Below are 17,880 nucleotides of genomic sequence, written 5' to 3'. Positions count from 1 at the left end.
AAGAGATGCGCTATAGGAGTAAGGCAACCCAGAACAAGCAGTGTGGCGTTGGGTGCAATAATTGCTGGGTCGTGGTACAAACACTAGTAGTTTAGGTCCCATCCCACGATTGGGAGCGATCTTTCCCTACATCTCCATCATCACCCCTATTCTCTGTGACCACCGGCTTCCTACATCTATGCCTCACTCCACCATCCCAGTTATACTAACTTTAGTTGACAGACGCGCACTCCTCTGGCCAGCAAAAATGTCCCTAGATAGGGGTTTGCAAGCAATGAATTGGCGAAGTTAAAAGGGGGAAGGTGGAAGACAGGTTAACGTTGCTGACAGTTTGTCTGAGCCATGACTCCTCCCCCCAGTGTCAGTGATGTCATCACCATAGAGGTCAGGCACCTACTCAGCAGGTCGCAGATAAGACAGACATTTGGAGATTATTGTATGCTCCTTAAAGGCACCACCGGGTGACCTCAAGTCTCTGCCCCTGTTCCTAACCACCAGACCCTTTGTTTAATAAAAGTCTGAATAAAGGACAGAAACGTTGGAATGTTGCGTTGTATTTGCCCTAGTGGTGGCTACTTCATATCCAGCATTTCCATATGGACATTGTACAGTCATGTAGGAGGATTGTAGAAAGTTATCTGCCAGGGGAAATCTAGGACAATAGTAAATGTCATATAAAGCAGCTGCAGAAGGCTTCTTCCTAATGTAACTAAACTTTTGTCAGTCTGTTCAATCAGAAGCCACTTTCTGGGGAGGTAAATGTGCGGTGATCTTTTCTACTGCGACGGCTGAGGGTGTAACGTCGCTTATTTTCATGCACTTATAATAATCATAATCACATAATTTCCAGACGATGCAGGGAGAAGAAAAGGTCACAACAGTTTTACAAAAGAAATGCGGTGCGGTAAACAGAACACTCACTCCAAAAATAAATGCGGATCATACAACATTTTACTGAATGATTTCCGTGGCACCAAACACAGCTTCGTGCCATTTGCGTGGGGGTTGGGGGAAATGGGTATTATGCTGATTATTTTTGTAGCCACAACAAGCCTTTTATCGATTTACAGAAGTCAATCCAAGATAGGTGGTGAGTGCTGTTCTGGGGCTGCCAAAAACAAGCAAATATGACAGAGGATGAGAATTCTAATGATGGGAGCATCACCTCAACTACCCCCCCCCCCCCTCCACCCCCGTATCTCTGCCTGCTGAGGGACTGCGGGTGCTGTGCATCAGTTTCACCTAATTTTCTCAAATAACTGGGCGCTGAAGGAACATCAAATGAAAACAGAACTCCACAGCTGCGGTTCTCTAGCAGTAACTCAGGGAACCCCATCCGGCTATACTATACTATATACCTGCTTGACCACAGGCGACTCTTACCTTGGTCAATATTATTCAGCCATCTGTACTGAGCAATAGATATATCTAAAGCTCGACCATTGAGGTGCCTTTAGAACAGCATTTGGATTTTGGATCTTCTACTCTAGAGCAGTGGTTCTCAAACTCAGTCCTGAGGACTCCACAAAGTTCTGTATCCATAAGGCAGGTAAACAGCGTCTAGAAAGTCAATAGATTCATGGCAAGCTAAGCGAGCCTTACAAGTCGCACACAATACATACTCAGGTGTCGACACAAAACCAAAGAAATCGGTAAAACCTCATGTAAACCATGGGCCTGTTGACCCACAGATAACGTTCTCCAGGTAACCCAGCAGATGCACAGGTGCATTCATTAATCCCGACACATCTCAAAAGATCCATAGATGAAGTTTCATATTTCACTTGTGATTCTGAGGGGAGATCTGGAAACGGGAACTGTTTGGGGTTCTGAGAATCATTAATGTGCTCCAAAAAGCCAGAAAATATGAGCAAAACTGGCCAACGGGTTATACTGATTAAATGAAATGAATCGGTCTTAAAGTCCGTAGGTTCTATTCTAGAGCTTGGAAGCACTGGATCAGAAAGATTGGACAGAACCCAGATTTAAGGAGCCTTGATGACAGCGCTGGGGAACCTCTGAACTATGTTGTCCATGGAAAGTGTTCCTAGAAATGTATCACTTTGTTTGGTATGCAAAGAACCTTCAGTCTACCTTAATGACGGTCTCAGCAGCGTTCACAGAAACATAGAATTCGGACACTGGGCTTTGTGATTTGAGCCCTGCTCCTTACACCATTAAAAGCTGGTTTGGAGGTCGGACGCAGAGTGATCACTTGTGGGTTTTCGGATCACATTATTATGGATGGCAAAATATTAGTCAAAAAAAGATCTACAGGGAGATAATTCGGTACTCTTTACCTAGAAGGGCGCCCGTCGTGGTGATCGCGGGTACATTTATGTCTGGCCGCGACGCGACCGACGCGATGCCCGCGATTTCCCATTGAAACCCATGTTAAACATGGAAATCGCGTCGGTCGCGTCGCGGCCGGCCATAAATGTACCCGCGATGCCCGCGACGCGATGCACCCGATTTCCCATAGGAATCAATGTTAAATGGCCCGACCGACGCGATTTTACTGTTAAATGCCTCAATGGACCCGATGTGGCCATAGGAATCAATGTTAAATGGGCTACAGAGCCCAAATAGGCACAATTAACCCTTAAATGTCCCCCCAAATTTTTAACGCCACCCCACAATCCACGCCAACCCGAAGCGTGGCGAGCGCAGCGAGCCCGCGAGGGGCGGCGGTACGCGTCCTCCGACCTTTTCATGCCCTACTATCCACGTCGGCGTGGAGTTGAGAATAGAATAGTGTGGCGAGCGCAGCGAGCCACCGAGCCCGAAGCGTGGCGAGCGCAGCGAGCTCCGCGAGGGGACGCGGATACCTTCACAGGTAAACGCGCCCCTTCGCGGACTTCACAGGTGTCCGCGTGGCCACGGACACCTGTGAAGCCCGCGAGGGGACGTGTTTACCTGTGAAGGTATCCGCGTCCCCTCGCGGGGCTCGCCACGCTTCGGGCTCGGTGGCTCGCTGCGCTCGCCACACTATTCTATTCTCAACTCCACGCCGACGTGGATAGTAGGGCATGAAAAGGTCGGAGGACGCGTACCGCTGCGCTCGCCACGCTTCGGGTTGGCGTGGATCGTGGGGTGGCGTTAAAAATTTGGGGGGACATTTAAGGGTTAATTGTGCCTATTTGGGCTCTGTAGCCCATTTAACATTGATTCCTATGGCCAAATCGCGGGCATTGAGGCATTTTACATGAAAATCGCGGTCAATCAGCCTTTTTAACATTGTTCCCTATGGGAAAATCGCGGTCATCGCGGGCAGCAGATTTTTATGTACCCGCGATGCCCGCGATTTTACCCCCGACGCCCGCGATTTCAATCGCTGGCGCCCTTCTATTATTATTATTTATTTATTACCAGTTTCTTATATAGCGCATACAAATTCCGCAGCGCTTTACAGAGAATATTTGAACATTCACATCAGTCCCTGCCCCAGTGGAGCTTACAATCTATATTCCCTACCACATCACTCACACACAGACATTCTAGGGTTAATTTTTGTTGGAAGCCAATTAGCCTACCAGTATATTTTTGGATTGTGGGGGGAAACCGGAGTACCCGGAGTAAACCCACGCAAACACGGGGAGAATATACAAACTCCACACAGTTAGAGCCATGGTGGGGATCGAACCCATGACCTCAGTGCTGTGAGGCAGTAATGCTAACCATTACACCATCCGTGCTGCCCTTCTAGGTAAAGAGTACCGATAATTCTTAGCTTCTGCATAATGCACCCCCATATCCTGCACTTTACATCACACACACACACCGACTTCTGCATAATGCACCCCAATATACTGCACTTTACATCACACACAAACCGGCTTCTGCATAATGCACCCCCATATACTGCACTTTACATCACACACACACACACACCGGCTTCTGCATAATGCACCCCCATATACTGCACTTTACATCACACACAAACCGGTTTCTGCATAATGCACCCCCATATACTGCACTTTACATCACACACACCGGCTTCTGCATAATGCACCCCCATATACTGCACTTTACATCACACACACAAACCGGCTTCTGCATAATGCACCCCCATATACTGCACTTTACATCACACACAAACCGGCTTCTGCATAATGCACCCCCATATACTGTACTTTACATCACACACAAACCGGCTTCTGCATAATGCACCCCCATATACTGCACTTTACATCACACACACACACCGGCATCTGCATAATGCACCCCCATATACTGCACTTTACATCACACACACCGGCTTCTGCATAACGCACCCCCATATACTGCACTTTACATCACACACAGACACCGGCTTCTGCATAATGCACCCCCATATACTGCACTTTTCATCACACACACCGGCATCTGCATAATGCACCCCCATATACTGCACTTTAAATCACACACACCGGCTTCTGCATAATGCACCCCCATATACTGCACTTTACTTCACACACACACTGGCATTTGCATAATGCACCCCCATATACTGCACTTTACATCACACACACACTGGCATTTGCATAATGCACCCCCATATACTGCACTTTACTTCACACACACACTGGCATTTGCATAATGCACCCCCATATACTTCACTTTACATCACACACACACACCGGCTTCTGCATGATGCACCCCCATATACTGCACTTTACATCACACACACACTGTCATCTGCATAATGCACCCCCATATACTGGACTTTACATCACACACACACCGGCTTCTGCATAATGCACCCCCATATACTGCACTTTACATCACACACATCGGCTTCTGCATAATGCACCCCCATATACTGCACTTTACATCACACACACCGGCTTCTGCATAATGCACCACCATATACTGCACTTTACATCACACACAGACACCGGCTTCTGCATAATGCACCCCCATATACTGCACTTTACATCACACACACACCGGCTTCTGCATAATGCACCCCCATATACTGCACTTTACATCACACACACCGGCATCTGCATAATGCACCCCCATATACTGCACTTTACAACACACACACACCGACTTCTGCATAATGCACCCCCATATACTGCACTTTACAACACACACACACAGGCTTCTGCATAATGCACCCCCATATACTGCACTTTACAACACACACACACCGGCTTCTGCATAATGCACCCCCATATACTGCACTTTACAACACACACACACCGGCATCTGCATAATGCACCCCCATATACTGCACTTTACATCACACTCACACCGGCTTCTGCATAATGCACCCCCATATACTGCACTTTACATCACACACAGACACCGGCTTCTGCATAATGCACTCCCATATCCTGCACTTTACATCACACATAAACCGGCTTCTGCATAATGCACCCCCATATACTGCACTTTACATCACACACAGACACCGGCTTCTGCATAATGCACCCCCATATACTGCACTTTACATCACACATAAACCGGCTTCTGCATAATGCACCCCCATATACTGCACTTTACATCACACTCACACCGGCTTCTGCATAATGCACCCCCATATACTGCACTTTACATCACACACACACCGGCTTCTGCATAATGCCCCCCCATATACTGCACTTTACATCACACACACCGGCTTTTGCATAATGCACCCCCATATACTGCACTTTACATCACACACACACCGGCTTCTGCATAATGCACCCCCATATACTGCACTTTACATCACACACACACACACCGGCATCTGCATAATGCACCCCCATATACTGCACTTTACATAATCACACACACACACCGGCTTCTGCATAATGCACCCCCATATACTGCACTTTACATCACACACCGGCTTCTGCATAATGCACCCCCATATACTGCACTTTACATCACACACACACACACCGGCATCTGCATAATGCACCCCCATATACTGCACTTTACATCACACAGACACCGGCTTCTGCATAATGCACCCCCATATACTGCACTTTACATAATCACACACACTGGCATCTGCATAATGCACCCCCATATACTGCACTTTACATAATCACACACACACCGGCTTCTGCATAATGCACCCCCATATACTGCACTTTACATCACACACACACCGGCTTCTGCATAATGCACCCCCATATACTGCACTTTACATAATCACACACACACCGGCTTCTGCATAATGCACCCCCATATACTGCACTTTACATCACACACCGGCTTCTGCATAATGCACCCCCATATACTGCACTTTACATCACACACACACTGTCATCTGCATAATGCACCCCCATATACTGCACTTTACATAATCACACACACACTGGCTTCTGCATAATGCACCCCCATATACTGCACTTTACATCACACACAAACCGGCTTCTGCATAATGCACCCCTATATATCCTGCACTTTACATCACACACACACCGGCTTCTGCATAATGCACCCCTATATCCTGCACTTTACATCACACACACACCGGCTTCTGCATAATGCACCCCCATATACTGCACTTTACATCACAAACACACTGGCATCTGCATAATGCACCCCCATATACTGCACTTTACATAATCACACACACACTGGCTTCTGCATAATGCACCCCCATATACTGCACTTTACATCACACACACACACACACACCGGCATCTGCATAATGCACCCCCATATACTGCACTTTACATCACACACACACCGGCTTCTGCATAATGCACCCCCATATACTGCACTTTACATCACACACACACCGGCTTCTGCATAATGCACCCCCATATACTGCACTTTACATCACACACACACACCGGCTTCTGCATAATGCACCCCCATATACTGCACTTTACATCACAAACACACTGGCATCTGCATAATGCACCCCCCCATATACTGCACTTTACATCACACACACACAGGCTTCTGCATAATGCACCCCCATATACTGCACTTTACATCACACACACCGGCTTCTGCATAATGCACCCCCATATACTGCACTTTACATCATACAGCAATCAGAAAAATCAGCACACAAAAATTAAAAAAAAGTCCCCAGTATATTATTTAACAGAAAACTCATGGAAACAGTGTGCACACATATTAGGAAAACATTGCCATTCTAGGGGGTCAGAGGGACGCTGATGACTATTACCAATGTGCTGTTATCCTATTAACATTTGGAAAAATTAGCATCTATTCAAACCTTATTGTAGATGTCATACTCTGCCTGTATATGGGATTTGTGCTGAATAGGAATGACACCTGGCGGAGGGCTACTGGGACCTCCGCTACACTCTGTGCTGCTACAAGTCACTTTTTGAGTAAGAGCGATTTAGGCTTTCCTGGGATTGTTCCTGACAGATTCCTGCTCGGCGTCTGGCCTAAAACACAGGTAATTATCTCCCAATGCCTGCAAACTGTGCATGGGGGATTTGCATCAGGCTGCGCTAATCACTGTGAGTGCAGGTGGAAGCTGGGTAAAATTAACCAGCATTCAAAAAGGTATTTAAAGCAATGTAATGCAGCCTACACAATTGTGAATCTGCAAAGTGTGCGCTTTCATTTTGTGTGACCCCAACACTTCTGTGAGTTCCAGCTGCTGGTTTCTGTATTATTAAAAATGCTGTAGCAGCGGGAGGGTTGGCAGACCGCAGTAACACCACAGCACCGCATGCAATGGCTATGGGAATAAACTACATTTCCCATCAGCCACAATATACATAACCAGCCTCTCCCCCTTCTTCCTGCCATCGTTATACATTTAGCAAGTCGTCGCAGCCCATACATAAAGAATGCACAGAGGGAAAGGAACACAACATTAATTATAAAGTGGGAGAGGTTGGGGGGGGGGGGGGGTATCGGGTGCAGCCACACTCAATACCACTCTGCTGGAAGCAAGGCATCGTTGGTTTATTAACTACAGATCACAGGTACTGGCAGCTATATACAGTATATGATTAGTGGGAGTGACTTATATGAGGTCATCATAACAATGAGCCATTCAGCAGGTGACCCCCTGCAGCCGAACCCTCCCTTCCCCCACCCACCACCACTGAAGTTGGAAGTTATTTGTGGGGGGGGGGGGGGAGTGCTTGCTCTGTGAGAGGGTAGGGTGCAGCAACAACATCCTAGAGGGAACACTATCGGCAGTTGAGTCCTTACATTCAAGATTGGCAGCCACCATCTATGAAATTGACCATAAATAATTTACTTATTGTTGAGATAAAGTGTAGTGCTCACTGTAAGCTTCTTTTGCAGGAGGCCGCACCCTGCCCATTTTTAAGACCTCAAAATGCACCCTGCCCTTTGTGTGTGGCACTGTGCGCCCTTATGCTGCCCCTAGCAAGCTGACATCCCGCTGAGAACTTGGGTGTGTGCCATCATGTGTAATGGGTATTACAGTGTGTGCCATCATGTGTAATGGGTATTACGGCGTGTGCCATCATGTGTAATGGGTATTACGGTGTATGCCATAATGTGTAATGGGTATTATGGCGTGTGGTATAATGTGTAAGAGTAATTACAGTGTATGCCATAATGTGTAATGGGTATTACAGTGTGTGGCATCATGTGTAATGGGTATTACGGCGTGTGGTATAATGTGTAAGAGGCATTACAGTGTATGCCATCATGTGTAATGGGTATTACGGCGTGTGGTATAATGTGTAAGAGTAATTACAGTGTATGCCATAATGTGTAATGGGTATTACAGTGTGTGCCATCATGTGTAATGGGTATTACGGCGTGTGGTATAATGTGTAATGGGTATTACGGTGTATGCCATAATGTGTAATGGGTATTATGGCGTGTGGTATAATGTGTAAGAGTAATTACAGTGTATGCCATAATGTGTAATGGGTATTACAGTGTGTGGCATCATGTGTAATGGGTATTACAGTGTATGCCATCATGTGTAATGGGTATTACAGTGTATACCATCATGTGTAATGGGTATTACAGTGTATGCCATAATGTGTAATGGGTATTACAGTGTATGCCATAATGTGTAATGGGTATTACGGTGTATGCCATAATGTGTAATGGGTATTATAGTGTATGCCATAATGTGTAATGGGTATTACAGTGTGTGCCATCATGTGTAATGGGTATTACAGTGTATGCCATAATGTGTAATGGGTATTATAGTGTATGCCATCATGTGTAATGGTTATTACGGCGTGTGGTATAATGTGTAAGAGTAATTACAGTGTATGCCATCATGTGTAATGGGTATTACAGTGTATGCCATCATGTGTAATGGGTATTACAGTGTATGCCATCATGTGTAATGGGTATTACGGCGTGTGGTATAATGTGTAAGAGTAATTACAGTGTATGCCATCATGTGTAATGGGTATTACAGTGTATGCCATCATGTGTAATGGGTATTACAGTGTATGCCATCATGTGTAATGGGTATTACAGTGTATGCCATCATGTGTAATGGGTATTACAGTGTATACCATCATGTGTAATGGGTATTACAGTGTATGCCATAATGTGTAATGGGTATTATAGTGTATGCCATAATGTGTAATGGGTATTATAGTGTATGCCATAATGTGTAATGGGTATTACAGTGTGTGCCATCATGTGTAATGGGTATTATAGTGTATGCCATCATGTGTAATGGTTATTACGGCGTGTGGTATAATGTGTAAGAGCAATTACAGTGTGTGGCATCATGTGTAATGGGTATTACGGCGTGTGGTATAATGTGTAAGAGCAATTACAGTGTGTGGCATCATGTGTAATGGGTATTACGGCGTGTGGCATCATGTGTAATGGGTATTACGGCGTGTGGTATAATGTGTAAGAGTAATTACAGTGTATGCCATAACGTCATTACGACAGAATATGTAATAGGCATAGCAGCGCATCAGGCCTCCATATCTTCCAAAAAGAATCAAGTTTAAGCCAGCTACCATAATGTGAGCAATCCACCCACTAGTAAGACGTCACACCCAGGCAGCCATTGGAGGAGCAGCAGGACGGCAGGTGGAAACCTCTGTAAGAACCACCGCTGCAGGTAACAGTCACAGACAGAACAATGGAAGGGGAAGTGCTGGTTATCATGCTCTTAATTTACTACAATTGCAGAGACACTGGATAATAGGTGACACCAGAGTGCGTCAGACACACCAGCGAACAGCTTACACTCTGGTAATTGGACAACTTTACTTCAATCAAACCTCATTTCCAGTATATAGAGGACAACGGCTGAGAAATGAATGAGCTCATCAGATTACCTGTCTAATAACGGCTGCTATTGCCAGTCAGAAGACACTCGTCTATTAGATTTTCCAGGTTACGAAGCATGTACGCCTCTCGCCCATCCAGTCAGCTCCACTTTAACCCAATTATTTCTCCTTCTCAGAACTGAGGGATTTCAGACACCGGGACCAATTGTCACGTGAGCTACATATGAAAGAGGACTTTGTTTTTCTCTATCTTATCTCCCCCCCCCCCCCCCCCCCCCAAGTCTATGTACCTCGTTATACACGTTGCCACCACAGACCAGGGCTGGCCGCCACTAGTCATTGATTTCTGCTAGTTCCGGAGAACTTGTTAAAATCTCTCACAGCCTTGATTCAAAAGCAGAGCAACCAGTGGTGGACTGTCTGTCCGGGAAACGCTAAGAAACAGCCCTTTGAAAAAAAAAAATATTGCAGATTTTAAGAAACTTGAATGCTCTGTATACAGCCCCAGTCACACGCAGTATACAGGCGTCACATATCACATAACTCAGCGCAGTCTGCTCCGTATACAGCCTCAGTCACACGCAGTATACAGGTGCCACATCGCTCAGCGCAGTCTGCTCCGTATACAGCCTCAGTCACACACAGTATACAGGTGTCACATATCCCATCACTCAGCGCAGTCTGCTCCTTATACAGCCTCAGTCACATGCAGTATACAGGTGTCATATCCCATCACTCAGCACAGCCTGCTCTGTATACAGCCTCAGTCACACACAGTATACAGGTGTCACATATCACATCACTCAGCACAGTCTGCTCCGTATACAGCGTCAGTCACACGCAGTATACAGGTGTCACATTTCACATCACTCAGCACAGTCTGCTCCGTATACAGCCTCAGTCACACGCAGTATACAGTACGCGGTACGCGTCCTACGACCGTTTCATACCCCCACTATCCACGTTGGCGCGGAGTTGAGAATAGAAAGTGTGGCGAGCGCAGCGAGCCACCGTGCCCAAAGCGTGGCGAGCGCAGCGAGCCCCGCGAGGGGACGCGGACACCTGTGAAGCCCGCGAGGGGACGCGTATACCTGTGAAGGTATCCGTGTGCGCTCGCCACGCTTCGGGCTCGGTGGCTCGCTGCGCTCGCCACACTTTCTATCCTAAACTCCACGCTGTCGTGGATAGTGGGGGTATGAAAAGGTAGTAGGACGCGTACCGCCGCCCCTCGCGGCCTCGCCATGCTTCGGGTTCGCGTTTATAGTGGGGGTGGTACAGCCTCAAAAATGACATTTGGGGGCCATTGAACATGTTTGATACTAATTTCAATGCATTTGGATGCATTTCTGTTAAAAATCGCATGCGATTTTTTACTATGCGATGGACATCGTGGGAGCCGTGATTGTACACAAGTACCTACAGGTGTCACATATCACATCACTCAGCGCAGTCTGCTCCGTATACAGCCTCAGTCACACGCAGTATACAGGTGTCACATATCCCATCACTCAGCACAGTCTGCTCCGTATAGAGCCTCAGTCACAGAGTATACAGGTGTCACCTATCCAATAACTCAGCGCAGTCTGCTCCGTATACAGCCTCAGTCACACAGAGTATACAGGTGTCACATATCACATCACTCAGCGCAGTCTGCTCTGTATACAGCCTCAGTCACACACAGTATACAGGGGTCACATATCACATCACTCAGCACAGTCTGCTCCGTATACAGCCTCAGTCACACACAGTATACAGGTGTCACATATCACATCACTCAGCACAGTCTGCTCCGTATACAGCCTTAGTCACACGCAGTATACAGGTGTCACATATCACATTACACAGCGCAGTCTGCTCCGTATACAGCCTCAGTCACACACAGTATACAGGTGTCACATATCACATCACTCAGCACAGTCTGCTCCGTATACAGCCTTAGTCATACGCAGTATACAGGTGTCACATCACATCACACAGCGCAGTCTGCTCCGTATACAGCCTCAGTCACACACAGTATACAGGTGTCATATCACATTACTTATATGCTTGTGTATCCTAGTCACATTGTGACCAAAATGCATATTTGGGCAAAAAAAACACCAGGAACCTGGTGCCTGCGTCCGGTATCTCTGGCCGCATGGTGTAGGGAGGATAGATATACAAGGACACATCTGTAGCAGGGTGATTACCTTTACGTGTGGGATAAATCACAGTTTAGCCGCAAAGGCCCTAGATAAGCCTTTAGGGGGCGTCAGCTTAGATTTAGGGTGTGGAACTGTTTTGAGGTGTGCGGCTTCACTCCATTCTGCAATCTGTGCTAAAGGTGAGAAAGATTAGCGTCTATGACAAGCAATTACACGCTAAGAATAGTTACGGTCTGACAGAATGATTGTGGTAATGTCAGAACGTAGAATAGGTATCACATACACCACCACTGCTTAGCTTTGCAGGGCATGATGGAACATTTAGTTCCACAACAACTGGAGTGCCACATGTTGCCTATATATATATGCCTGATCACTGCAGATGGGCTCCCGGGCACAAGCTTCATAATAAATTATACCCCTTTCACACCACCGCAAAAACCCGGGTCATCAGCGGGTCAGAGGCGGTGTAAATGGGTCACGCCGTGTCCCTTTACACAGGACTTCTACCAAGGTCCTGTCCTGGGTATTACATGGCTAGGACCTAGGTAGAGGGCGGTGTAAACGGGTACGCCGGGTCATCCAACCCAGCTCCTGTTTACATGAATGGGGGATGGGGGGGGGGGCACACACAGCATCCGCTGCTGTCTGCTATACTCTGCAGACGGCAGTGGAGGTGAATGGATGCCTGTGCGGCAGCCCCCCAGCATGGCGATCAGCGGTCCCAGCTGGCATGACCGCGGCCCCGGCACTTGGAGATGTCATCTCCAAGCGCCGCCTCCGTCTACACTGCGGGTGGGCACCGCAGTGTAAACAGGTTAAATCCCAGATCCGGCCCGGCCTGGATCCTTGTTCCAAATGCCGGGTCGGATCCGGGATTTATGGGGTAAAAAGGGGTAAAAGTCACTATGTGCTGAATTTTTGTGGTGCAAATTTAGGGTTCCAAATTCCAGCACTGAATAGAACCCCTTTGACCAGAATTAATAAAGGAATGTAATATGTCAGTTCTATTACAGTATCATAGAGCAGTTTTTCACGCAACATATACATGCGCTGCTACTCAACAGCAAAATATATATATAGCCGCCTGTATTCTCCTACTGTATTTACCCACGTAGATTATATTCCTTACAGTCTAACACGGATACACAATTGGGTATAAAACTAGTAAACAGAATTTCCATAATTGCCAATCTGTTAAGCATCTTTCCCAACACAATATTTTAAATGAATTCACACCTGTGTTTAATTAGTTCACATTCTAGATCACAGAAATTACCGTGTACAACTTCAAAGGCTTGTTCAGAAGAAACGCCACATTCCGGATTCTGCAAATTCCGACACAGCACCCATCTGAGCAGGTCTGTTATAATGTATGGTGTAACACAGAACAGGCCCATATCACTGCCCATCTCGCCGTTCCTCTATTACGCATTAAATCACTGCAAATAACTTCCAATAAACCCACGGACTTTAAATGAATTGCAAATGAGCCCTCACACGTAACAATATATAGTACAAATAGACTCATTTCTTCAGCCTTATTGGAAAAAAAAAAAAAGGTAAAGTAAAAACGCAGCAAACTTGTCTTTGCCACGAGACAGTAATGAAGAAATTAGCCCGTCAGTGCTGAAAGTAATCCGCTCTGTAATGAAACTAACAGCAGGCAGGAAATTAAGAAATGAAAGGTGGACTGAGCTTCCCTTTGGGCAGCTTGGGGGGGTCAGGAGGTTACCCTTTTCCATTACATCACGCTGAGCTGACACATGAGGGTACGCCATGGAATTTAATATTAAAGGTAGCGTTCCCTTGCCATCAAAGCTGCAATCACACAACGAACTATCGCAGGAGTGTCCGCACCTAGGGCGGCAAATCTGTCATTCGCTGACTGTGTTGTGCTCATCACAGAGCAGAAATGGGGGAAGGAACGCGGTTGGCAGCTTTTTGACAATCTAGAAGCCAGCAAAAAATAAAGACTTATGAGCCTAATTAAAGTCCTGATCGTACGGTGGCGAATTCACAGGCCGGGGCGATTATCGATAGACTGCGCACGCCCACAGTATACATGCGCAAGGTCATCCTGCTACGGTGAATGCGGTAGAACCATCTTATATCGCACAATACAGGTAAAGAGCCAGCTGCACAACATAAGCTGCAGGACTGTACTAATCTCCCAGGATGTGACTGAGTCTGGCAGAAGATCAGAGAGCAGTGGATTCATTCATTCTCCCCAGTGCCTCCAGCGCTCAGCCGTGATCCAGAGACTGGAAGAGGGTGCATGTGATAATCCCATGCTGGGAGACTTCCTGCACCAGCGAACACACTATTTTATCAAACCATTAAATTGGTCACTAATTAAAAGTAACATTTCATGTAAAAGTAGCACTCCAGCCATAACAGTTCTTACAGGGAAACAACCCCCCCCCCCCCCCCCCCCAGTCTCATATCCAGTTGTTCCACAAATGCATCAAATACATATCATCCCCTATTAGCTGTCTCACCTTCCTAATGTCCTGACCACAGACCGACATCACTGAGAGACTACCGAGAGCCTCTGCAATCTGGCTGGACTATTATTAGGGATGCCAATCCCCAGGCATTTTTTTTCCAATCCTGGGATTCGGAATTGAAAAATGCTCAATCCTGGGATTGGCTTCCCTTTTTTTTTTTTTAAATGCCCCAGGAGCTGGGTGGTGTGGCAGAAGCTGTGCATGGGAGCAAGACGGGCTGTGTGGGCAGGAGGCGGTGAGCAGTGGGGGGGATGAAGCGGTATGACCAGAAGTCTGTGGCACCGTGAATCATGGGTCGGGGAGCGGCGGTGCAGCTGTTCGGCCTGCGCAGCGCGACTACTGACATTATGTCACGCATCGCAGAGCAACATGTCACCAACAGGAGTAGGTGCTCAGACGCTGCCCAGCATTAGAATGCGCATACACAGTCTAAACCTCCAATCCCGGGATTGAATTCCCAGCGATTTTGGGGCCAAATCCCAGGATCCTACCGATCCTGGGATCGGCCACCCTAACCTTTATGCAATATATATATCACCTATCCTTGTGTATCAGTGCTTATTTCCCTATACAGTGGAAGCTTGTGAGCAGGGCCCTCATACCTCTACATCTGCCTGTAAGAACCCAGTTTGTTTTTGTGAAACTTAATAAATAAGTTACTAGAATAAATGCAGTTATGATGCTCAGTACAGTTTTAGGAATACTGGAAAGCACCAGAATCTATTCATCATTATTGTGACAAGCGTTATCCATATCAGTACAGTACAAGGGGCACAGCACCAAGAGCAGTTATTAAATACACCAAGCGTGGTGTGGGTTTGGTCAGTGCTCACTCACAAGTAAACCTTCCCAGGCTCTTCCACGGTCTGGCGTTATCCATATAAGGGCGACAGTTACTCCTGTGTCACACTATACCGGTCCTAGGGATTGCAACAATCCATTATTATGTAAGTCACATGGACCAATCATCGAAATAAACAAACCTCACTATGGCTGGGTACCATTATAATATGTCTCCAAATACCCCTCAGACATGTATACTCATCCCCAATGGTTACCATGTCAATCATACACAGTACATGTATACAAACACTCTGAAGTATTCTCACCATTCTTAATTTCTGGAGCCACCAGAAAAAAATACCATCACCTTGCACTGTGTGCAGCCAAAAGTCACCCTGCAGTGACATGTGACCAATGCTAACTTTAAGAACCGCAGTGCATGCAACACCCGTTTACATTTGGTGCCATTCACAAGCCCATCACTGAGCGCGGTGTCATAGCCCCGCCCACTCATAGCATGTGATGTCAGATGCATCCAACCACAGCTGTCTGATTTCTAGAGGCGGCAAATCCAAACACTAGATTAAGACACCAATGGCTAATTCTTGTCTGTGCACGAGAGGGCATATTTCTATGTGCCCACCCATAGTCCAGCTACATATAAAGCGGTAGATTTATTAAGCTCAGTGAAGTGATAAAGGGTCTGCTTTTTTTATCAATTGCCAATCAGCTCTTACCTGTCATTTTTCAAACCAAGCCTCACAGTAAGGAGCTGATTGGCCAGTGATAAAAAAAGCAGACCCTTTATCACTTCACCAAGCTTAATAAATCTGCCCCAAAGTCTCCTATTGAGGTCTACACGCAAATATGTTATCTGTGGGTTGTAATTGTGTAACGTTGTGAACTGGTATACTGCTGCCATATTTCAACACCCATGTGTTAGTATGTACTATCCTATGTATGACGCCATAAAGAGTGCAATGGTTGGTACATCCAGCAGTGTGAACACCAGCAGACTGGAAGAGACATCTGACACAACAGCAGCATACACAGAGGTGCACAGGTGTGTGTGTGTGTGTGTGGGGGGGGGTATAAGCACTTCTGCTTTGTTGGTATTTTTCAGCGCTTGTTTATTCTCAGAATGGATCAGGAAAAGAGGCAACAAAGAAGCAATTCAGTGACCCCATAACTCAATTCCTATACAGGGGATTAGATAACATTCACTGGCTCCGAGGCATAACTCTGGCTGATACAAACAAGCGAAGGTTGGTGCAGTGACCACAACTATTGCATCACAGGTCAATCCCCGAGTTCAGTCAGTCGTCTAGTAGTGAAGTATTCGGCAGATATTCAAATATGGCAGAAACACTTTGGTTGACTTTTACTTAACCCGTGAATTTGTCAAAATAAATGTGTAAATTGCCAAACAAACATTGTTATTCATCATGATGACCTGTAATGTTACCTTTTATTTGAATTTATATAACAAATGTGAGTGACGCTGGCATTTTTAAACAATATTTTTCTAGATCGTTCAGAAAATACCCCTACATTGCTCTGTGTGTAGGGGCCATAGAGATGCACTGGCACCCGCGCGTTGCTATCGCCCGGAGATTAAGATCCAGCATGCTGGATAATTCTTGTTAGATCGCCGGTCAGGGCCAGTGATGTCACCGGAGAACACTCCGGCCATGACAGATCGCTCAGCACACATCGCGGTGCATGGCTGTGTGCTAAGCAAACTACATCGTTTACATCGCTGAGCAAATCCTCCCCATGTGTAGGCCCCTTTAGTGCACGTCATGAACTGGGGGCCCTGCCACATGGGCACGTCATGAACTGGGGGCCCTGACACATGGGCACGTCATTGACAAAGTTCCAAATATCTGCATCAGTACAGCTATGACAAGGCTTGTATATGAAGGACATGTGGTGGCACACAACACGGCAGGGTTCCGCGTAGTCTTCATGAATGCCCGGTGCCATCCATGGGATGTTAGTGCTAAATGATGGCGCTGCACCAAACTAGATAAACAGGAAAGAAAACTGCTCTCATCAGCATAAACATAAGCTCAGAATAAAGTCCCCCCCCCAGGACCACATGTCTAACCTCTGCAGGAGAACACTTTAGGAATATAATTCATCGCTGTGGTGCCGGGCTGCGCATGTTTCGGAAAATAGCGATGCAGATCGGCGCGGTATGATGTTACAGATATCTAACATTCTGGTATGGTTCATCTGTTTATGTGTATTTCCCCCAAGATCCAACCA

At 46.5% G+C, this 17,880-nt stretch overlaps 1 protein-coding gene across 6 annotated transcripts in view; it reads right to left on the bottom strand.

Moving 5' to 3' along the window:
- The window catches only part of TSNARE1 (t-SNARE domain containing 1), a 281,169-nt gene that overhangs the window by 260,705 nt on the left and 2,584 nt on the right, over positions 1-17,880 (bottom strand). The window contains exon 1 of one of the 6 annotated variants that reach the window (XM_083144952.1): positions 10,463-10,519. The exons of the other annotated variants lie outside the window; for them this stretch is intronic. The gene's annotated coding sequence lies outside the window, so the exon portion shown is untranslated. Of the gene's footprint in view, positions 1-10,462; positions 10,520-17,880 lie in introns of those variants that run through there. 6 annotated transcript variants of the gene reach the window in all.

Source organism: Crinia signifera, chromosome 5, assembly GCF_055691185.1.
Source record: "Crinia signifera chromosome 5, ASM5569118v1, whole genome shotgun sequence".
Taxonomy (NCBI): domain Eukaryota; kingdom Metazoa; phylum Chordata; class Amphibia; order Anura; family Myobatrachidae; genus Crinia; species Crinia signifera.
This window is presented reverse-complemented; position numbering and strand designations above follow the sequence as displayed.